Genomic DNA, 23455 nt, shown 5'->3' on the forward strand with positions numbered 1-23455 from the left:
AGGAGGGCAATGACGTTCCGATAACGTTGAGCAACTTGAAGCGAGACTGGGAGATTACAATCTTGAGGAGATGGAGAGGAGATCATTACTCCTAGCCGGCCCTCTCCTTGGCGAGCTAGGATTTGGAGTTTCCCGGACGTTTGGGACAGGCATTAATGGTGTGAGACGGAGCTGCACAATAGAGACAGAGAGACTCGGAGAGACGTCTTCGGCGCTCAGCAGGAGTTAAACGGGAACGGCCAAGTTGCATGGGCTCATCTTTAGATGGTGACAGTTGACGAGGAGGAGGAGCAGAAGATTTTGGAGCAGATGATCTTCCACGCTCAGTTGCTCTCTCTCTGAAACGTAAATCAACTTTCGTGCAGAGTGAGATTAGCTCATCTAACTTAGAAGGTAAGTCTCTGGTAGCTAACTCATCTTTAATACGCTCAGATAAGCCATGCCAGAATGCAGCATACAGGGCCTCGTCGTTCCATGCCAGTTCGGATGCCAGGATCTGGAACTGTATCAGATATTGTCCTACAGTACGTGACCCCTGGCGTAAACGGAGAATCTCGGATGAAGCTGAGGTTACCCGGCCTGGCTCGTCGAAGATGCGCCTGAATGTTGACACGAAGGCAGTGTAGGAAGATAGCAGGGTGTCGGACCTCTCCCATAACGGTGATGCCCAATCAAGGGCTGAGCCACTGAGAAGAGAAATAATGTAGGCAATTTTTGCACGGTCACTGGGAAAATTGCCAGGTTGTAGCTCAAACTGAATCTCACACTGGTTGAGAAATCCCCTGCAGAATCTTGGAGATCCGTCAAATTTTGCTGGCGTTGGAAGATGAAGACGTGGAGCAGAAATGGGTAAGGTGGGTGGGGTTATAGCTGGAGTCACTGTGGTTGACGCACCAGACGCGCCTGATCCATGGAGAGTTGTCTGAATCCCATCCAGCCGAGTAGAGAGATCCTGGAGACAGCGGATGATGTGGCCCTGTGCAGCCTCCTGATGTTCTAGTCGGGCTGCCAGTTCTTGCATCGGCCTGGCCGCTTGATCCTGGTCTCCGGCTGGATTCATTAGGTCAGTGCTTACTGTCACAACTGAGGGCCTGAGCTGACGGGAGGCAGCCTCAGTTGTAGGGGCTGAGATGTACCGGAACCTGGGAGGTTGTATCAGACCCCTGGACATGTAAGTAACATGAATAATAACTGCCCGAAGGCGTGACCACGACAACTTGGATAAAAGTCAATGATGTTTATTATGACAACTCCGCAACACAGCAGCAGTAAAAGAAAACGTAAAAGTCAGCAAAGAATAAATACAGTTCCTGGGTACTACAGGATGGCAGGAGCCACAGGGCACTGGTAGTGTGAGATAGTTCTTATAATCTTCTAGATGGAAAGTCCTTACCAGGCCCGACTGTAGCAATGGAGATAACCCAGGATTGTGCCAGCTGGTGTTCCAGGAAAAGCTGGGTTGCTGAAGATAAAACGGCTGCTGTGGATACTGGCTGGAACCAGACTGTTGTTAGCACGGAGTGGATACTGGCTGGAACCAGTTAAATAATAAATGAACTTGGGAGCGATGAAATATGAACTGAAATGTAGAACTTGAGAGCGGAGAAATAATAATACCGGTGGAGAGTGGTAAAGTGTAGAAAGGACACCGGCCCTTTAAGAGAAGCTGTACTCTGCTGGAAGCAGGTAATGTTGTAGCTGGAAACAGATGAATCCACAATGGATTGGAGAGTCAGGCTACACCGCAGGTGGAATGCTGGTGCGGGTCTCTATGGTGGAAGTCTTGAGACAGGAGCTGGAACCTGGAAGACAATCACAAGAGAGAGACAAACAGGAACTAGGTTTGACAACCAAAGCACTGACGCCTTCCTTGCTCAGGCACAGTGTATTTATACCTGCAGCAAGGAAGGGATTGGCTAGGCAATTATGCAGATTATCAATACTGAGAACAGATTGGTGGAAATGATCAGCTGACAGAATCCAAGATGGCTGCGCCCATGCAGACACTTGGAGGGAAGTTTGGTTTGTAATCCATGTGGTAATGAAAACAGTAATGGCGGCGCCGGCCACCGGAGACAGGAGGCGCCAGACTGACAGATGCACATCCAACCACGCGGACACAGCGGAGGCCGCGGCTGACGTAATCGCCACTCAGACACTCTGCATGCAGAAGTTCAGGGACGGCGGCGGAGGCCGCGGGAGACGCCATGCCAGGTGTAATATGGCGTTTACTGTGACAGCGTCCCAGAGTGACAGGAGAGGATACAGGAATGTACACATCAGGATAACAGATGGGATCCGGTCCTGGAGCGCTGAGCCAGCCTTAGGAGGCATCTGATGGGTAAGAAATGGCGTCCAGATACCCAGATCGTGACAGCACCCCCCCCTTTAGGAGTGGCCCCAGGACACTTCTTTGGCTTTTGAGGAAACTTGGAATGGAATCTCCGGACCAAGGCAGGAGCATGGACATCAGAAGCATTGGTCCATGAACGTTCCTCAGGACCATAACCCTTCCAGTCAATAAGATATTGTAGTTGACCGTAACGGTGACGTGAGTCCAGGATCTTGGCCACTTCATACTCAACGCCTCGTTGAGTTTGGACTTTCGGAGTTGGAGGAAGTGAGGAATGAAACCGATTCAAGATCAGCGGTTTCAACAGGGAAACATGGAATGTCCTGGGTATTTTTAAGAAGGGAGGCAACTGGAGTCTGTAAGCAACAGGATTGATGACTTGTTCAATCTTGAAAGGACCGATATAGCGAGGTGCAAACTTCATACTGGGAACTCTTAACCTCAAATTCTTCGTGGATAACCATACCCGATCACCCACCTTGAGAGCAGGAACTGCTCGACGCTTCTTATCCGCAAACTTCTTGTACCTGAACGATGCCTTGAGCAGAGCTGATCGTACGCTCTTCCAGATATTGGCAAACTGATGCAAGGTGATATCCACTGCGGGAACCGAAGTTGCTGGAAGCGGTTGGAACTCAGGGACTTTAGGGTGGAATCCAAAGTTAGTGAAGAATGGTGTTGAAGCAGATGAAGAATGATACTGGTTGTTATGACAGAACTCGGCCCAGGGAAGTAATTGAACCCAGTCATCTTGAGAGGAGGACACATAGATGCGGAGGAAGGCCTCCAAGTCCTGATTCACCCTCTCGGTTTGACCATTGGTCTGAGGATGGTAAGCCGTGGAAAACTTTAGCTTGACTTGGAGGACTTGACATAAACTTCGCCAGAATTTGGCTGTGAATTGAACTCCTCGATCTGAGATAATTTCTTCAGGGAGACCGTGGAGTCGGAAGATCTCTTGTATGAATACTTGAGCCAACTTGGAAGCTGACGGAAGACCGGTGAGAGGAATGAAGTGTGCCATCTTGGTGAACCGGTCAACTACCACCCAGATGGTATTGAACTTGTTGCACATGGGTAAATCTGTAATAAAATCCATCGACAAATGGGTCCAAGGTCGACGGGGAACAGATAGTGGAACCAGTTGCCCCGCAGGCGACTGGCGGGATACCTTATGTTGAGCACACTTTGGGCAAGATGCAATAAACTCCAAGACGTCCTTTTTCAGAGTTGGCCACCAATAGGACCTAGAGATAAACTCCAGGGTTTTTTGGATACCTGTATGTCCGGCAAAACGGGAAGCATGGGCCCAATGCATGAGCTTCTTCCTTAGCATCGGTTTCACAAAACTTTTCCCTGATGGGGGCGTAGAGTCCATCCCTACCGTGGAGAATGCCAACGGATTTATAATAGGATGCTTGTCTGAAGACTCTGACTCATTTTCTTGCTCCCATGAGCGGGAAAGGGCATCGGCCTTGCGATTCTGAGAGCCCGGACAGAACTGGAGTTTAAAGTCGAACCTGGAAAAGAAAAGTGCCCATCTGGCCTGACGAGGGTTGAGACATTGTGCGCCTTTCAGATATAAAAGGTTCTTGTGGTCTGTAAGTATGGTGATTGAATGAGAAGCTCCCTCCAACAGATACCTCCACTCTTCTAGAGCGAGCTTGATGGCTAGCAACTCCTGGTCGCCAATGGCATAGTTGCGCTCAGCTGGGGAGAACTTCCGGGAGAAGAAACTGCAAGGGTGTAAATGGCCATCTTTAGCCCTCTGAGATAACACCGCTCCTACTCCAACGGAGGAGGCATCCACCTCTAAGATGAAAGGAGAGTCGATGTCAGGCTGTTTCAGAACAGGCGCAGAGATGAACCTTTGTTTTAAAAGATGAAATGCTTGCATGGCTTCTTCAGACCACTTGGACGGGTTAGCACCCTTCTTAGTGAAAGCAGTAATAGGCGCCACAATGGTGGAAAAGTCTCGTATAAACTTTCGGTAATAGTTGGCGAACCTTAAGAACCTCTGGACCCCTTTGAGGGTTAAGGGTACCGGCCAATTTTGGATTGCTTGTAGTTTCTCAGGATCCATCTCTAGTCCGGAACCGGACACAATGTACCCTAGAAACGGAATGGACTTGACTTCAAAGACGCATTTTTCTAATTTGCAATAGAGATGATTGACACGGAGACGGGACAGAACCTCTTTAACCCAAAAACGATGTTCCTCTAAATCGTTGGCAAAAATGAGGATATCGTCTAGATAGACCACGACATGACGGTATAGAATGTCTCTGAAGATCTCATTAACAAAATGCTGGAAGACAGCTGGAGCATTGCTCAATCCGAAGGGCATGACGAGGTACTCATAATGTCCGTCACGGGTGTTAAAGGCGGTCTTCCACTCGTCACCCTCACGGATCCGGATGAGATTGTATGCACCTCTCAAGTCCAGCTTTGTAAAGATGGTAGCTCCGCTAACTCTGTCAAAGAGCTCAGTAATCAGGGGTAAAGGATAACGGTTCTTGATGGTAATGTCGTTCAAACCTCTGTAGTCGATGCACGGCCGCAGACCACCATCTTTCTTTTTTACAAAAAAGAAGCCTGCACCGGCTGGAGAAGAAGAAGGTCGAATGAACCCCTTTGCTAGGTTCTCTTTAATATATTCCTCCATAGAATGCGTCTCAGGCAGAGACAACGGATAAGTTCGGCCTCGAGGTGGAACCTTCCCTGGAACGAGATCAATCGGGCAGTCCCATTCTCTATGAGGAGGAAGGATATCAGCAGAAGCTTTACTGAACACATCCGTGAAATCTTGATATGGAGGAGGTGGAACATCAGACGACCTGGGGGAGGAAGAACAGGCAGGCAATACTTTAAACAAACATGTCTCAGCACAGGAGGAACCCCATGCCAGGATTTGCGTAGTCGTCCAATCAATTGTAGGATTGTGAAGACGGAGCCATGGAAGGCCCAGGACCACAGGATGTGTGGCTCTTGGAATCACTAAAAAAGAAATAAGTTCGGAATGAAGAACTCCCACTCTCAGACGAACTGGTAGAGTCCTTAAAGAAATAACTGCATCAAAAATTTTGCTGCCATCCACGGCAGTTAAAGAAATGGACGAAGGAAGTCTCTCGGTGGGTAGGGACCACCGTTTAACATAGGCTTCGGTAATAAAGTTCCCAGCTGCTCCGGAATCAAGGAGGGCAATGACGTTCCGATAACGTTGAGCAACTTGAAGCGAGACTGGGAGATTACAATCTTGAGGAGATGGAGAGGAGATCATTACTCCTAGCCGGCCCTCTCCTTGGCGAGCTAGGATTTGGAGTTTCCCGGACGTTTGGGACAGGCATTAATGGTGTGAGACGGAGCTGCACAATAGAGACAGAGAGACTCGGAGAGACGTCTTCGGCGCTCAGCAGGAGTTAAACGGGAACGGCCAAGTTGCATGGGCTCATCTTTAGATGGTGACAGTTGACGAGGAGGAGGAGCAGAAGATTTTGGAGCAGATGATCTTCCACGCTCAGTTGCTCTCTCTCTGAAACGTAAATCAACTTTCGTGCAGAGTGAGATTAGCTCATCTAACTTAGAAGGTAAGTCTCTGGTAGCTAACTCATCTTTAATACGCTCAGATAAGCCATGCCAGAATGCAGCATACAGGGCCTCGTCGTTCCATGCCAGTTCGGATGCCAGGATCTGGAACTGTATCAGATATTGTCCTACAGTACGTGACCCCTGGCGTAAACGGAGAATCTCGGATGAAGCTGAGGTTACCCGGCCTGGCTCGTCGAAGATGCGCCTGAATGTTGACACGAAGGCAGTGTAGGAAGATAGCAGGGTGTCGGACCTCTCCCATAACGGTGATGCCCAATCAAGGGCTGAGCCACTGAGAAGAGAAATAATGTAGGCAATTTTTGCACGGTCACTGGGAAAATTGCCAGGTTGTAGCTCAAACTGAATCTCACACTGGTTGAGAAATCCCCTGCAGAATCTTGGAGATCCGTCAAATTTTGCTGGCGTTGGAAGATGAAGACGTGGAGCAGAAATGGGTAAGGTGGGTGGGGTTATAGCTGGAGTCACTGTGGTTGACGCACCAGACGCGCCTGATCCATGGAGAGTTGTCTGAATCCCATCCAGCCGAGTAGAGAGATCCTGGAGACAGCGGATGATGTGGCCCTGTGCAGCCTCCTGATGTTCTAGTCGGGCTGCCAGTTCTTGCATCGGCCTGGCCGCTTGATCCTGGTCTCCGGCTGGATTCATTAGGTCAGTGCTTACTGTCACAACTGAGGGCCTGAGCTGACGGGAGGCAGCCTCAGTTGTAGGGGCTGAGATGTACCGGAACCTGGGAGGTTGTATCAGACCCCTGGACATGTAAGTAACATGAATAATAACTGCCCGAAGGCGTGACCACGACAACTTGGATAAAAGTCAATGATGTTTATTATGACAACTCCGCAACACAGCAGCAGTAAAAGAAAACGTAAAAGTCAGCAAAGAATAAATACAGTTCCTGGGTACTACAGGATGGCAGGAGCCACAGGGCACTGGTAGTGTGAGATAGTTCTTATAATCTTCTAGATGGAAAGTCCTTACCAGGCCCGACTGTAGCAATGGAGATAACCCAGGATTGTGCCAGCTGGTGTTCCAGGAAAAGCTGGGTTGCTGAAGATAAAACGGCTGCTGTGGATACTGGCTGGAACCAGACTGTTGTTAGCACGGAGTGGATACTGGCTGGAACCAGTTAAATAATAAATGAACTTGGGAGCGATGAAATATGAACTGAAATGTAGAACTTGAGAGCGGAGAAATAATAATACCGGTGGAGAGTGGTAAAGTGTAGAAAGGACACCGGCCCTTTAAGAGAAGCTGTACTCTGCTGGAAGCTGAGCTGGAAGCAGGTAATGTTGTAGCTGGAAACAGATGAATCCACAATGGATTGGAGAGTCAGGCTACACCGCAGGTGGAATGCTGGTGCGGGTCTCTATGGTGGAAGTCTTGAGACAGGAGCTGGAACCTGGAAGACAATCACAAGAGAGAGACAAACAGGAACTAGGTTTGACAACCAAAGCACTGACGCCTTCCTTGCTCAGGCACAGTGTATTTATACCTGCAGCAAGGAAGGGATTGGCTAGGCAATTATGCAGATTATCAATACTGAGAACAGATTGGTGGAAATGATCAGCTGACAGAATCCAAGATGGCTGCGCCCATGCAGACACTTGGAGGGAAGTTTGGTTTGTAATCCATGTGGTAATGAAAACAGTAATGGCGGCGCCGGCCACCGGAGACAGGAGGCGCCAGACTGACAGATGCACATCCAACCACGCGGACACAGCGGAGGCCGCGGCTGACGTAATCGCCACTCAGACACTCTGCATGCAGAAGTTCAGGGACGGCGGCGGAGGCCGCGGGAGACGACATGCCAGGTGTAATATGGCGTTTACTGTGACAGCGTCCCAGAGTGACAGGAGAGGATACAGGAATGTACACATCAGGATAACAGATGGGATCCGGTCCTGGAGCGCTGAGCCAGCCTTAGGAGGCATCTGATGGGTAAGAACTGGCGTCCAGATACCCGGATCGTGACACTGCGCAGTTGCAGCATCATCTCCGCCATGACTTTGGTGAAGACCCTCGGAGCTGTGGACAGGGCAAAGGGCAAGGTCTGAAACTGGAAATGGTCGTCCAAGATAACGAACCTGAGGTAAGCCTGATGAGGGGGCCACATGGGAATGTGTAGGTAAGCATCCTTGACATCTAGGGTTACCAAGAATTCCCCCTCCTCCAGACCGGACACCACTGCCCGCAGGGATTCCATCTTGAATTTGAACACCCGCAGATATGGGTTTGGAGACATCAGGTTTAAGATGGGTCGCACCGAACCGTTCGGTTTTGGAATGACAAAAAGACTGGAGTAAAACCCCCTTTTGTGTAAAGGAGGAGGTACTGGACCACCACTCCTGTCTGCAAAAGATTTTGAATTGCCTCTTGCAAGGTAACTTTTGCAGCAGCTAAAACTGGTAAGCCGGATTTGAAAAATCTGTGAGGAGGAAGTGCTTGAAATTCCAGCCGGTATCCCTGCGAAATTAGATCCTTCACCCAAGGATCCCGGCAGGACTTCGCCCACACGTGGCCGAAGTGTTGAAGGTGAGCACCCACCTGAAGGCGCCTTGGTGCTGGGGCCAGCCGTCACGTGGAAGGCTTAGCAGCAGGGGATCCGGTGAGCAGTTGCAGGCTTACAGGACTTACCACGATCCTCTCAGAGTGGTGGAGACTCCCCAGCCCCTACCTCTAAAACCTTGCCACACGAAAGTACTGCAAGGAGGGTCCTGTGTAAGAACGTCTAGCAGGTGGTGCAGCCGACGGCAGATAGGTAGCCCCTGGCACCGACAGTACCGATTTCTTAGACAGTCTGGACACAGACGTATCGACTGACGGGGGAGGGGGGGGGGTTGGGGGGGCTTTCCCATACCTTCCTGTCCTCAGCTGGGAGGGGAAAGGTAGCTAAAAACCTCTGAGGAATTTCTTTATCATGGTTTAACCATGCTTCCCTGGCCAGGGAGTTTAACTCTTTAGACACAGGAAAAGTTGCTGAGGTTTTTGGTCTAACATTAAAGTACAACTCCTCATCTGATTCTGACTCCTGATCCGGTATGTGAAGACCCTGTCTTACCTAAAAAATGAGGGCCTCCACCCCTGGGGACAGAGAGCTGTCCTCATCCATATTATCATTATCCACATCAGGCTGATCAGAATCAGACTGGAGCACCTGTGGCAGTGAGCATTTATGTGAAACCAACAGAGGGGGCTGAGAAGCCTTTCTGGTATCTGCTGCCTTTGCCATACAATCAATAGACTGTTTTAACACCTATCTCTCCTATGTTAATTGCGGCTTATTCTGAACCATGCTTTTAAAAGTATCCAGCCAGTCAGCCTGTGAACTGTGTCCCTGAGGAGATAAGAAGCACTGCTCACACATGAGAGAACCCGCTGATGAAGGGGTAGAGTTACAAGCCACACATATAACCATGTCAACAAACATCTTGACACAACTGTAATATAGCGCAGCTCACTGAGAAACACCCCCACACAGACCCTAAAGACACTTTGAGGAGCGGAGACCAGCACACAGAACACAGCAGCACAACGTGTGAAATAATGTTTATAACCTGATAAAAGTGCAGCGGCGCTACCGCTGGTGTGCTCCCCCCCTGTTATGACCCCCTGGCACCAGTACAGAGTCTGTAACAGCATGGGTCCGTGGAGGAGCAGCGTGCATGCAGCCTTGATGATCCGCAGCAGCAGGAAATGGCGCCTTCCCACCTCTGGTCCCGCTCCCGGAAGCCCCGCCCCTTGCAATGGCGCACGGTCCCTCACAGTTATATACTGGCAATTAGTAAATTTCATATAGATAATAGCACAGACAAGCCCTAAGGGGATCAGTATGAGATCCCGGCAGTCAGAATACCGACACCAGGATCCCGACCGCCACAATCCTGACGGGGGCGAGCGCTACGCAGCCCCTTGCGGGCTCTCTCTACTCGCCACGCTGCGGGCACGGTGCCTCGCTACGCTCGCACACTCATTTATTCTCCCTCTATGGGTGTCGTGGACACCCACAGAGGGAGAATATGTTGGGATTGTGCCGGTCGGATCCCGGTGTCTGTATTCTGACCGCTGGGATCCCGTCCGGCGGGATCATGGGGGTCATTCCGAGTTGTTCGCTCGTTATTTTTTTCTCGCAACGGAGCGATTAGTCGCTAATGCGCATGCGCAATGTCCGCAGTGCGACTGCGCCAAGTAAATTTGCTATGCAGTTAGGTATTTTACTCACGGCATTACGAGGTTTTTTCTTCGTTCTGGTGATCGTAATGTGATTGACAGGAAGTGGGTGTTTCTGGGCGGAAACTGGCCGTTTTATGGGTGTGTGCGAAAAAACGCTACCGTTTCTGGGAAAAACGCGGGAGTGGCTGGAGAAACGGAGGAGTGTCTGGGCGAACGCTGGGTGTGTTTGTGACGTCAAACCAGGAACGACAAGCACTGAACTGATCGCACTGGCAGAGTAAGTCTCGAGCTACTCAGAAACTGCACAGAGAAGTCTTTTCGCAATATTGCAAATCTTTCGTTCGCAATTTTGATAAGCTAAGATTCACTCCCAGTAGGCGGCGGCTTAGCGTGTGCAAAGCTGCTAAAAGTAGCTTGCGAGCGAACAACTCGGAATGACCCCCCTTGACCGCATCCCACCCTAAGGGGCAGTGAGCACTGCTGGGCATGAGCCCTGAGCCAGTTTTGTCCACTGCGGACACTGCAGCTCGTGGCCCGTGACCACCATGCGACCTGCAGCCAAACTGCATCGGGGACCCGCTAACCGGGACCCCAGTGTAACACTCACCGCACCTTGATCTTCGGCATCTGTTAGAGGTTGGCGGCTAGCTGCTGGCGTAGGCAAAGGGCTGGATTAAAAATGGGGCGGGTGGAGCTGCAGCTCCAGGCCCCCACAACACAATATGCCCACAGCATCTGCTGTGCTGCTGCAGCCAGGAATTTTTTCCCCAGCTACAGCAGCTTACAAGTTACAGTATGAAGCTCCGCTCCCTCCTGCCCGCAGTCACCTGTATTGATAGTAGTAGATGGACCGCTACTGCCAGCCAAACGGCTCAAACACTTGGGCAGAGGATGAGGGAACTTGGAAGGGGTGGAGCTACACGGGGTCCAGGGGGCGGGGCTATACACGGGACACTGAGGCTGCCTGCTGCCCACATGGCTGCTGCTGCTGTGAGAGGGAGGGTTGAAGCTCCTGCACGTCCAGGGACGGCCCAGCCAGTGAGACTACAGTACTCTAAGCTGTAGTGTGTAAGGTAGAGGGAATTGTATTGTGTGTGTGTGTGTGTGACTTCCATGTGTATGTATATGTGAGCTTCCGTGTGTGACTTCCATGTGTATGTATATGTGAGCTTCTGTGTGTGACTTCCATGTGAACTTGGCTGTGGCTGTGATAGAGCGTGGGGGAGGGTGTGTGTTTGATACAGTGCAGGGGGAGGGAGTGTGATAAAGCGCAGGGCGCAGGGGAAGGTAGCGTGATACAGCGCAGGGGGAGGGAGTGTGATAAAGTGCAAGGGAGGGTGAGTGATAAAGCGCAGGGGAAGGTAGCGTGATACAGCGCAGGGGGAGGGAGTGTGATAAAGTGCAAGGGGAGTTTGATAGAGGGCAAGGGGAGGGAGTGTGATAAAGCGCAGGGGAGGGAGTTTGATAAAGCGCAGAGGAGGGCGTGTGATAAAGCGCAGGGTGCAGGAGAAGGTAGCGTGATAGAGCACAGGGGGAGGGAGTGTGATAAAGCGTAGGGGAGGGAGTGATAAAGCGCAGGGGGAGGGAGTGTGATAAAGCGCAGGGAGAGGGCGTGTGATAAAGTGCAAGGGGAATGTGATAAAGCGCAGGGGAAGGAGTGTGATAAAGTGCAGGGGAAGGGAGTGTGATAAAGTGCGAGGGAGGAAGTGTGATAAAGCGCAGGGGGAGGGAGTGTGATAAAGTGCAAGGGGAGTGTGATAGAGGGCAAGGGGAGGGAGTGTGATAAAGGGCAAGGGGAGGGAGTGTGATAAAGGGCAAGGGGAGGGAGTATGATAAAGCGCAGGGGAGGGCGTGTGATAAAGCGCAGGGCAGGGAGTTTGATAAAGCGCAGGGGAGGGAGTGTGATAAAACGCAGGGGAGGGAGTGTGATAAAGCGCAGGGTGCAGGGGAAGGTAGCGTGATACAGCGCAGTGGGAAGGGAGTGTGATAAAGTGCAAGTGGAGTTTGATAGAGGGCAAGGGGAGGGAGTGTGATAAAGTGCAACGGAGGGAGTGTGATAAAGCGCAGGGGAGGGCGTGTGATAAAACGCAGGGGAGGGAGTGTGATAAAGCGCAGGGCGCAGGGGGAGGGAGTGTGATAAAGCGCAGGGGGAGGGAGTGTGATAAAGCGCAGGGGAAGGGAGTGATAAAGTGCAAGGGAGGGAGTGTGATAAAGCGCAGGGGGAGGGAGTGTGATAAAGTGCAAGGGAGGGTGAGTGATAAAGCGCAGGGCGCAGGGGAAGGTAGCGTGATACAGCGCAGGGGGAGGGAGTGTGATAAAGTGCAAGGGGAGTTTGATAGAGGGCAAGGGGAGGGAGTGTGATAAAGCGCAGGGGAGGGAGTTTGATAAAGCGCAGGGGAGGGCGTGTGATAAAGCGCAGGGTGCAGGAGAAGGTAGCGTGATAGAGCACAGGGGGAGGGAGTGTGATAAAGCGTAGGGGAGGGAGTGTGATAAAGCGCAGGGGGAGGGAGTGTGATAAAGCGCAGGGAGAGGGAGTGTGATAAAGTGCAAGGGGAATGTGATAGAGTGCAAGGGAAGTGTGATAAAGCGCAGGGGAAGGAGTGTGATAAAGTGCAGGGGAAGGGAGTGTGATAAAGTGCGAGGGAGGAAGTGTGATAAAGCGCAGGGGGAGGGAGTGTGATAAAGTGCAAGGGGAGTGTGATAGAGGGCAAGGGGAGGGAGTGTGATAAAGGGCAAGGGGAGGGAGTGTGATAAAGGGCAAGGGGAGGGAGTATGATAAAGCGCAGGGGAGGGCGTGTGATAAAGCGCAGGGCAGGGAGTTTGATAAAGCGCAGGGGAGGGAGTGTGATAAAACGCAGGGGAGGGAGTGTGATAAAGCGCAGGGTGCAGGGGAAGGTAGCGTGATACAGCGCAGTGGGAAGGGAGTGTGATAAAGTGCAAGTGGAGTTTGATAGAGGGCAAGGGGAGGGAGTGTGAGAAAGTGCAACGGAGGGAGTGTGATAAAGCGCAGGGGAGGGCGTGTGATAAAACGCAGGGGAGGGAGTGTGATAAAGCGCAGGGCGCAGGGGGAGGGAGTGTGATAAAGCGCAGGGCGCAGGGGAAGGTAGCGTGATACAGCGCAGGGGGAGGGAGTGTGATAAAGTGCAAGGGAGGGTGAGTGATAAAGCGCAGGGGAAGGTAGCGTGATACAGCGCAGGGGGAGGGAGTGTGATAAAGTGCAAGGGGAGTTTGATAGAGGGCAAGGGGAGGGAGTGTGATAAAGCGCAGGGGAGGGAGTTTGATAAAGCGCAGAGGAGGGCGTGTGATAAAGCGCAGGGTGCAGGAGAAGGTAGCGTGATAGAGCACAGGGGGAGGGAGTGTGATAAAGCGTAGGGGAGGGAGTGTGATAAAGCGCAGGGGGAGGGAGTGTGATAAAGTGCAAGGGGAGTTTGATAGAGGGCAAGGGGAGGGAGTGTGATAAAGCGCAGGGGAGGGAGTTTGATAAAGCGCAGAGGAGGGCGTGTGATAAAGCGCAGGGTGCAGGAGAAGGTAGCGTGATAGAGCACAGGGGGAGGGAGTGTGATAAAGCGTAGGGGAGGGAGTGTGATAAAGCGCAGGGGGAGGGAGTGTGATAAAGCGCAGGGAGAGGGAGTGTGATAAAGTGCAAGGGGAATGTGATAGAGTGCAAGGGAAGTGTGATAAAGCGCAGGGGAAGGAGTGTGATAAAGTGCAGGGGAAGGGAGTGTGATAAAGTGCGAGGGAGGAAGTGTGATAAAGCGCAGGGGGAGGGAGTGTGATAAAGTGCAAGGGGAGTGTGATAGAGGGCAAGGGGAGGGAGTGTGATAAAGGGCAAGGGGAGGGAGTGTGATAAAGGGCAAGGGGAGGGAGTATGATAAAGCGCAGGGGAGGGCGTGTGATAAAGCGCAGGGCAGGGAGTTTGATAAAGCGCAGGGGAGGGAGTGTGATAAAACGCAGGGGAGGGAGTGTGATAAAGCGCAGGGTGCAGGGGAAGGTAGCGTGATACAGCGCAGTGGGAAGGGAGTGTGATAAAGTGCAAGTGGAGTTTGATAGAGGGCAAGGGGAGGGAGTGTGATAAAGTGCAACGGAGGGAGTGTGATAAAGCGCAGGGGAGGGCGTGTGATAAAACGCAGGGGAGGGAGTGTGATAAAGCGCAGGGCGCAGGGGGAGGGAGTGTGATAAAGCGCAGGGGGAGGGAGTGTGATAAAGCGCAGGGGAAGGGAGTGATAAAGTGCAAGGGAGGGAGTGTGATAAAGCGCAGGGGGAGGGAGTGTGATAAAGTGCAAGGGAGGGTGAGTGATAAAGCGCAGGGGAAGGTAGCGTGATACAGCGCAGGGGGAGGGAGTGTGATAAAGTGCAAGGGGAGTTTGATAGAGGGCAAGGGGAGGGAGTGTGATAAAGCGCAGGGGAGGGAGTTTGATAAAGCGCAGGGGAGGGCGTGTGATAAAGCGCAGGGTGCAGGAGAAGGTAGCGTGATAGAGCACAGGGGGAGGGAGTGTGATAAAGCGTAGGGGAGGGAGTGTGATAAAGCGCAGGGGGAGGGAGTGTGATAAAGCGCAGGGAGAGGGAGTGTGATAAAGTGCAAGGGGAATGTGATAGAGTGCAAGGGAAGTGTGATAAAGCGCAGGGGAAGGAGTGTGATAAAGTGCAGGGGAAGGGAGTGTGATAAAGTGCGAGGGAGGAAGTGTGATAAAGCGCAGGGGGAGGGAGTGTGATAAAGTGCAAGGGGAGTGTGATAGAGGGCAAGGGGAGGGAGTGTGATAAAGGGCAAGGGGAGGGAGTGTGATAAAGGGCAAGGGGAGGGAGTATGATAAAGCGCAGGGGAGGGCGTGTGATAAAGCGCAGGGCAGGGAGTTTGATAAAGCGCAGGGGAGGGAGTGTGATAAAACGCAGGGGAGGGAGTGTGATAAAGCGCAGGGTGCAGGGGAAGGTAGCGTGATACAGCGCAGTGGGAAGGGAGTGTGATAAAGTGCAAGTGGAGTTTGATAGAGGGCAAGGGGAGGGAGTGTGATAAAGTGCAACGGAGGGAGTGTGATAAAGCGCAGGGGAGGGAGTGTGATAAAGCGCAGGGCGCAGGGGGAGGGAGTGTGATAAAGCGCAGGGGGAGGGAGTGTGATAAAGCGCAGGGGAAGGGAGTGATAAAGTGCAAGGGAGGGAGTGTGATAAAGCGCAGGGGGAGGGAGTGTGATAAAGTGCAAGGGGAGTGTGATAGAGGGCAAGGGGAGTGTGATAAAGCGCAGGGTGCAGGGAAAGGTAGCGTGACACAGCGCAGGGGAGGCAGTGTGATAAAGCGCAGGGCGCACGAGAAGGTAGCGTGATAGAGCGTAGGGGGAGGGAGTGTGATAAAGCGCAGGGGGAGGGAGTGATAAAGTGCAAGGGGAATGTGATAGAGTGCAAGGGGAGGGAGTGTGATAAAGTACAGGGGAGTGTGCTAAAGTGCAAGGGGAGGGAGTGTGATAAAGCGCAGGGGAGGGAGTGTTATAAAGCGCAGGGGGAGGGAGTGTGATAAAGTGCAAGGGGAGTGTGATAGAGGGCAAGGGGAGGGAGTGTGATAAAGGGCAAGGGGAGGGAGTGTGACAAAGCGCAGGGGAGGGAGTGTGACAAAGCGCAGGGGAGGGAGTTTGATAAAGCGCAGGGGAGGGAGTGTGATAAAGCGCAGGGGAGGGAGTGTGATAAAGTGCAGGGGAGGGAGTGTGATAAAGCACAGGGCGCAGGAGAAGGTAGCGTGATACAGCGCAGGGGAAGGGAGTGTGATAAAGTGCAAGGGGAGTGTGATAAAGCACAGGGGGAGGGAGTGTGATAAAGCGCAGGGGGAGGGAGTGTGATAAAGTGCAAGGGGAGGGAGTGTGATAAAGCGCAGGGGGAGGGAGTGTGATAAAGTGCAAGGGAGGGAGTGTGATAAAGCGCAGGGCGCAGGGGGAAGGAGTGTGAAAAAGTGCAGTTGCGCAGAGGAAGGGAGTATGTTAGTGTGATACAGTGAAGGGGGGAGTGTGATAAGCGCAGGTGGAGGGAGTGTGATAGAGCACGGGGGGAGTGTGGGGACAATGTGTTTTTCCTACTGAGGCCATTAAGTTTTTTTCTACTCCTTTGGGGACCAGGGTGTTTTATTTTACCTGTAGAGGCCAATGTTTTTGTTTGTATTTGCCTTTCGGGTGCCAATGTGTCTTAAGAATGATGACCAGCTCAGTGGTATGAATATGAAGTCAACTGTTTTTTCCCATAACTGGAGATTTTTCAAGGTGATGTAAAAATTTAAAAGTGGTTATATCGTTTGTGTATCGGAGTGTGCCCTGTTAGTGGAAAACCGCCTGCATGTGGTCATCGCTGGATGCAGTGACATTACAGGTAGCACCCTTACTGGTGAGACTGCGGGAGGAGTGCATATTGCCTTATATAACTATACATATATATATATATATATATATATATATATAGGTATTTTTACCCAGAAATTAGGAACAAGAACTTGCTTTTATAAAACAAGAGGGTCTTGGGAGATGCGCTCTATGTACAGCCAATCACTGCTTTCCTGTGACTGCGGCCAATCTCTATCGCCCCATAACGCACTGCATCTTATGCTAGCATGCTGCTCTGCAAGTCAGCAGCTGCAGAGGCATCAGGCGTTTACGCTTTTCACATCACCTGTGCAGGAGATCGGCATAGTCATGGCATCACCAGTGCAAAAAGCAGGAGAAAAGGTGTCCATCTCTAGCCACTGGCAGCTTATGTCTGCTGAGAGCTTAGCACCCCACACTACATGCATACCTCCCAACTGTCCCGATTTTCGCGGGACAGTCCCGTTTTTTGGGGACTGTCCTGCTGTCCCACCCGCGGGCCGCAGTGTCCCGCGGTGGGGGGGGGGGGCAGTTGGGAGGCTCCGTCTCTCGCTGCCCTGCTTAGCAGAGCAGCGGTGAATAGACGCTGTGCGCATGCGCACAGCGTCTATTCAGTGGAGTCAGAGGGAGAGGGAGCATGCCAGCGGCTCACAGAGCGCTGGGCATGCCCCCTCAGTGACGAAAACGGGGCGTGACTCGCAATTGCGGGTCCTCCCGCGAAGCCACGCCCCCTTTTTTGTAGACCGCACCCCCTTTTCGGAGTGTCCCGCTCCACAGGAAAAGAAAGTTGGGAGGTATGCTACATGTAAAGGATGGATATAGAAAATGTTTGTGTATAGTAAATACTGTTTGTTTGGGGGGAGGGAGCAAACCAATTGTGCTGACTGTAGTGTTTTATATACTGTTTGCTGGGCTCTTTTTTGTATATTGCCAACCCCCTTCAATAAAAACCGAAACCCGCTCCCCTGTCCCCCAATATTTTGTGTGTATAGCACCAGAATATAATACAGATAGTCCTCTCATTTTGCTTTATACATTTCTCTGACGTCCTAGTGGATGCTGGGAACTCCGAAAGGACCATGGGGAATAGCGGGCTCCGAAGGAGGCTGGGCACTCTAGAAAGATTTATGACTACCTGGTGTGCACTGGCTCCTCCCACTATGACCCTCCTCCAAGCCTCAGTTAGATTTTGTGCCCGGCCGAGGTTGGATGCACACTAGGGGCTCTCCTGAGCTCTTAGAAAGAAAGATAGACTTAGGTTTTTTATTTTCAGTGAGACCTGCTGGCAACAGGCTCACTGCAGCGAGGGACTAAGGGGAGAAGAAGCGAACTCGCCTGCTTGCAGCCGGATTGGGCTTCTTAGGCTACTGGACACCATTAGCTCCAGAGGGATCGACCGCAGGCCCAGCCTTGATGTTCGGTCCCGGAGCCGCGCCGCCGTCCCCCTTACAGAGCCAGAAGCAAGAAGATGGTCCGGAAAATCGGCGGCATGAAGACATCAGTCTTCACCAAGGTAGCGCACAGCACTGCAGCTGTGCGCCATTGCTCCTCTCACACACTTCACACTCCGGTCACTGAGGGTGCAGGGCGCTGGGGGGGGTGCCCTGAGGCAGCAATAAAAACACCTTGGCTGGCAAAAATACCTCAATATATAGCCCCAGGTGCTATATATGAGGTAAATACCCCTGCCAGATTCCATAAAAAAGCGGGAGAATAGGCCGCGGAAAAGGGGCGGAGCTATCTCCCTCAGCACACTGGCGCCATTTTTCCCTCACAGCTCCGCTGGAAGGAAGCTCCCTAGCTCTCCCCTGCAGTCTACACTACAGAAAAGGGTTAAAAAAAAGAGAGGAGGGGCACTAAATTTAGGCGCAGTATACATTATATAGAAACAGCAGCTATAGGGGACATAACTCAGTTAGTCCCTGCATTATATAGCGCTCTGGTGTGTGCTGGCATACTCTCACTCTGTCCCCCCAAAGGGCTTTTGTGGGTCCTGTCCTCGTTTAGAGCATTTCCTGTGTGTTTGCGGTGTGTCGGTACGGCTGTGTCGACATGTTGAATGAGGAGGCTTATATGGTGACGGAGCAGAGGCCGATATATGTGATGTCGCCCCCTGTGGGGCCGACACCAGAGTGGATGGATAGGTGAAAGGTATTAACCGACAGTGTCAACTCCTTACATAAAAGGGTGGATGACGTAACAACTGTGGGACAGCCGGCTTCTCAGCCCGCGCCTGCCCAGGCGTCTCAAAGGCCATCAGGGGCTCAAAAACGCCCGCTCTCTCAGATGGCAGACACAGATGTTGACACGGAGTCTGACTCCAGTGTCGACAAGGTTGAGACATATACACAATCCACTAGGAACATCCGTGACTTGATCCCGGCAAATAATAAATGTGTTATACATTTCTGACATTAACCCAAGCACCTCTAAAAATGGGTTTTAGGTTGGGGAGAAAAAACAGGCAGTGTTTTGTTCCCCCATCAGATGAATAAATGAAGTGTGTGAAAAGCGTGGGTTTCCCCGTTAAGAAACTGGTAATTTTTAAAAAGTTACTGATGGCGTACCCTTTCCCGCCAGGAGGATAAGTTACGCTGGGAGATATCCCCTAGGGTGGATAAGGCGCTCACACGGTTGTCAAAAAAGGTGGCACTGCCGTTTTAGGAACGGCCACTTTGAAGGTACCTGTTGATAGAAAGCAGGAGGCTATCCTGAAGTCTGTATTTACACACTCAGGTACTAGACTGAGACCTGCAGATCGTGCTGCTGCAGCGTGGTCGGTGACCCTGTCAAGCATACTAGTTTGCTAATATGAGAACATATTAAAGACGTTGGGGGAAATTTACTAAGCTCCCGATTTTGACCGAGATGCCGTTTTTTCATCAAAGTGTCATCTCGGTAATTTACTAAGCAATAATCACGGCAGTGATGAGGGCATTCGTAATTTTTTGCAAGTCCAAGAAAAAAATTACGAATGAATACACCATCGGTCAAAACGCGGCTGTTTAAGTATGAATCTCGGTAATTTACTAAGAAGTGCAAAGCAAAAAACAAACAAACACTGCCGTGAAAAATTACAACTCGTAAAAAAGTGCTAAAAAAAACCAGACCTGCTTTTTTTTTCCGTGATTGGATAGGCATGCAGGGATCCATGAGATCCGTGCATGTATATCAGTGGGAAGGGGTGGGAAAGTTGTTATTTTATTAAAAAAAATTGCGTGGGGTCCCCCCTCCTAAGCATAACCAGCCTCGGGCTCTTTGAGCCGATCCTGGTTGCAGAAATATGGGGAAAAAATTGACAGGGGTTCCCCCATATTTAAGCAACCAGCATCGGGCTCTGCGCCTGGTCCTGGTTCCAAAAATACGGGGGACAAAAAGAGTAGGGGTCCCCCGTATTTTTAAAACCAGCACCGGGCTCCACTAGCTGGACAGATAATGCCACAGCCGGGGGTCACTTTGATATAGTGCCCTGCGGCCGTGGCATCAAAAATCCAACTAGTCACCCCTGGCCGGGGTACCCTGGGGGAGTGGGGACCCCTTCAATCAAGGGGTCCCCCCCCCAGCCACCCAAGGGCCAGGGGTGAAGCCCGAGGCTGTCCCCCCCCATCCAATGGGCTGCGGATGGGGGGGGCTGATAGCCTTTGTTGTAAAAGAAAAGATATTGTTTTTAGTAGCAGTACTACAAGTCCCAGCAAGCCTCCCCCGCATGCTGGTACTTGGAGAACCACAAGTACCAGCATGCGGCGGAAAAACGGGCCCGCTGGTACCTGTAGTACTACTACTAAAAAAATACCCAAAAAAACACAAGACACACACACCGTGAAAGTATAATTTTATTACATACATACACACATACATACATACTTACCTTATGTTCCCACGCAGGTCGGTCCTCTTCTCCAGTAGAATCCAAGGGGTACCTGTTGAAGAAATTATACTCACGAGATCCAGGGGTCCAGGGTCCTCGGGGAATCCAGGTGTAATCCACGTACTTGAAAAAAATAACAAAACGGACACCCGAGCCACGCACTAAAAGGGGACCCATGTTTGCACATGGATCCCCTTTTCCCGACTGCCAGAAACCCACTCTGACTGATGTCTAAGTGGGTTTCTTCAGCCAATCAGGGAGTGCCACGTTGTAGCACTCTCCTGATCGGCTGTGTGCTCCTGTACTGAGTGACAGGCGGCACACGGCAGTGTTACAATGTTGCGCCTATGCGCTCCATTGTAACCAATGCTGGGAACTTTCTGCTCAGCGGTGACGTCACTTTAGGTCAACCGCAGGGCAGAAAGTTCCCAGCATTGGTTACAATGGAGCGCATAGGCGCTACATTGTAACACTGCCGTGTGCCGCCTGTCACTCAGTACAGGAGCACACAGCCGATCAGGAGAGTGCTACAACGTGGCACTCCCTGATTGGCTGAAGAAACCCACTTAGACATCAGTCAGAGTGGGTTTCTGGCAGTCGGGAAAAGGGGATCCATGTGCAAACATGGGTCCCCTTTTAGTGCGTGGCTCGGGTGTCCGTTTTGTTATTTTTTTCAAGTACGTGGATTACACCTGGATTCCCCGAGGACCCTGGACCCCTGGATCTCGTGAGTATAATTTCTTCAACAGGTACCCCTTGGATTCTACTGGAGAAGAGGACCGACCTGCGTGGGAACATAAGGTAAGTATGTATGTATGTATGTATGTGTGTATGTATGTAATAAAATTATACTTTCACGGTGTGTGTGTCTTGTGTTTTTTGGGGTATTTTTTTAGTAGTAGTACTACAGGTACCAGCGGGCCCGTTTTTCCGCCGCATGCTGGTACTTGTGGTTCTCCAAGTACCAGCATGCGGGGGAGGCTTGCTGGGACTTGTAGTACTGCTACTAAAAACAATATCTTTTCTTTTACAACAAAGGCTATCAGCCCCCCCATCCACAGCCCATTGGATGGGGGGGGACAGCCTCGGGCTTCACCCCTGGCCCTTGGGTGGCTGGGGGGGGGGACCCCTTGATTGAAGGGGTCCCCACTCCCCCAGGGTACCCCAGCCAGGGGTGACTAGTTGGATTTTTGATGCCACGGCCGCAGGGCACTATATCAAAGTGACCCCCGGCTGTGGCATTATCTGTCCAGCTAGTGGAGCCCGGTGCTGGTTTTAAAAATACGGGGGACCCCTACTCTTTTTGTCACCCGTATTTTTGGAACCAGGACCAGGCGCAGAGCCCGATGCTGGTTGCTTAAATATGGGGGAACCCCTGTCATTTTTTTCCCCATATTTCTGCAACCAGGATCGGCTCAAAGAGCCCGAGGCTGGTTATGCTTAGGAGGGGGGACCCCACGCAATTTTTTTGTAAATATTTGACAGTATTTAATTTAAAAAAAACAAAAAAAATGAACCCCAGCACGGATCACACAGATCCGGCCGAGATTCATTGTAAAAAAGTCGGCAGTGTTTTGCTAATCACTGCCGTAAAAATAGAAAAAAAACCACGAATGACATCGACATCGGAACAAAAGAAAAACCCGAATACGACAGCTTAGTAAATTAGTCGTAATCAATTCAAAAAGTTGCAGTTTTACACTTTCGATGTCATTCGTGATTGAACTTTGACCTGAAACGGGAAAATACGAATCTTAGTAAATTTACCCCGTTGTCTTATATATGAGGGATGCACAGAGGGATATTTTGCCGGCTGGCATCCAAAATGAATGTAATGTCCATTCTGTCAGGAGGGTATTAGAGACCTGTCACTGGACAGGTGATGCTGACTTAAAAGGCGCATGGAGATTCTGCCTTATAAGGGTGAGGAATGATTTGGGGATGGTCTCTGGGACCTCGTATCCACAGCAACTGCTGGTTAAGAAATATTTTTACCTCAGGTTTCCTCACAGACTAAGAAAGCACTGTATTATCAGGTACAGTCCTTTCGGCTTCAGAAAAGCAAGCGGGTCAAATGGCGCTTCCTTTCTGTACAGAGACAAGGTAAGAGGGAAAAAGCTGCACCAGTCAGCCTGTTCCCAGAATCAAAATTCTTCCCCCGCTTCCTGTGAGTCCACAGCATGACGCGGGGGCTCCACAGGTGTAGCCAGGTACGGTGGGGGGCCGTCTCAAAAATTTCAGCAATTAGTGGGCTCGCTCACAGGTGGATCCCTGTTTCTTTCAAGTAGTATCTCAGGGGTACAAGCTGGAATTCGAGATGTCTCCCCCCCGCCGTTTCCTCAAATATGCCTTGCCGACAACTCCCTCAGGCAGGGAGGCTGTGCTAGAGGCAATTAATAAGCGGTATTCCCAGCAGGTAATACTCAAGGTGCCCCTACTTCAACAAGGACGGGGTTACTATTCCACACGGTTTGGGATACCGAAACCGCATGGTTCGGTGTGACCCATTTTATATTTAAAATCCTTGAACACATACATAAAAAAATTCAAGTTGAAGATGGAATCGCTCAGGGCGGTTATTGCAAGCCTGGACGAGGGGGATTACATGGTATCCCGGGACATCAAGGATGCTTACCTGCTTGTCCACATTTACCATCCTCGCCAGGAGTACCTCAGATTTGTGGTACAGGTTTGCCATTACCAAGTCCAGACACGGCCGTTTGGACTGTACATGGCACCGAGGGTGTTTACCAAGGTAATGGCCGAAATAATGATACTCCTTCGAAAAAAGGGAGTTTTTAACTATCCCGTACTTGGACGATCTCCTAATAAAGGCACGGTCCAAGGAACAGTTGTTGATGGGAGTAGCACTATCTCAGGAAGTGCTGCGCCAGCACGGCTGGATTCTGAATATCCCAAAGTCACAGCTGGTTCCGACTACACATCTACTGTTCCTGGGTATGATTCTGGACACAGTCCAGAAAAAAGTGTTTCTCCCGGAGGAGAAAGCCAGGGAGTTGTCTTCTCGAGTCAGAGACCTCCTGAAACCAAAACAGGTATCGGTGCATCACTGCACGCGGGTCCTGGGAAAGATGGTAGCTTCTTACGAGGCAATTCCATTCG

At 51.2% G+C, this 23455-nt stretch overlaps 1 protein-coding gene across 1 annotated transcript in view; it reads left to right on the forward strand.

Annotated features, from left to right (window-relative positions):
* Nucleotides 1-11116: 11116 nt before the first annotated feature.
* Nucleotides 11117-23455, forward strand: part of PRC1 (protein regulator of cytokinesis 1) — a 252249-nt gene continuing 239910 nt past the window's right edge. The window contains exon 1 of the mRNA XM_063925849.1: nucleotides 11117-11205. The gene's annotated coding sequence lies outside the window, so the exon portion shown is untranslated. The remainder of the gene's footprint in view (nucleotides 11206-23455) is intronic.

Source organism: Pseudophryne corroboree, chromosome 6, assembly GCF_028390025.1.
Source record: "Pseudophryne corroboree isolate aPseCor3 chromosome 6, aPseCor3.hap2, whole genome shotgun sequence".
Taxonomy (NCBI): domain Eukaryota; kingdom Metazoa; phylum Chordata; class Amphibia; order Anura; family Myobatrachidae; genus Pseudophryne; species Pseudophryne corroboree.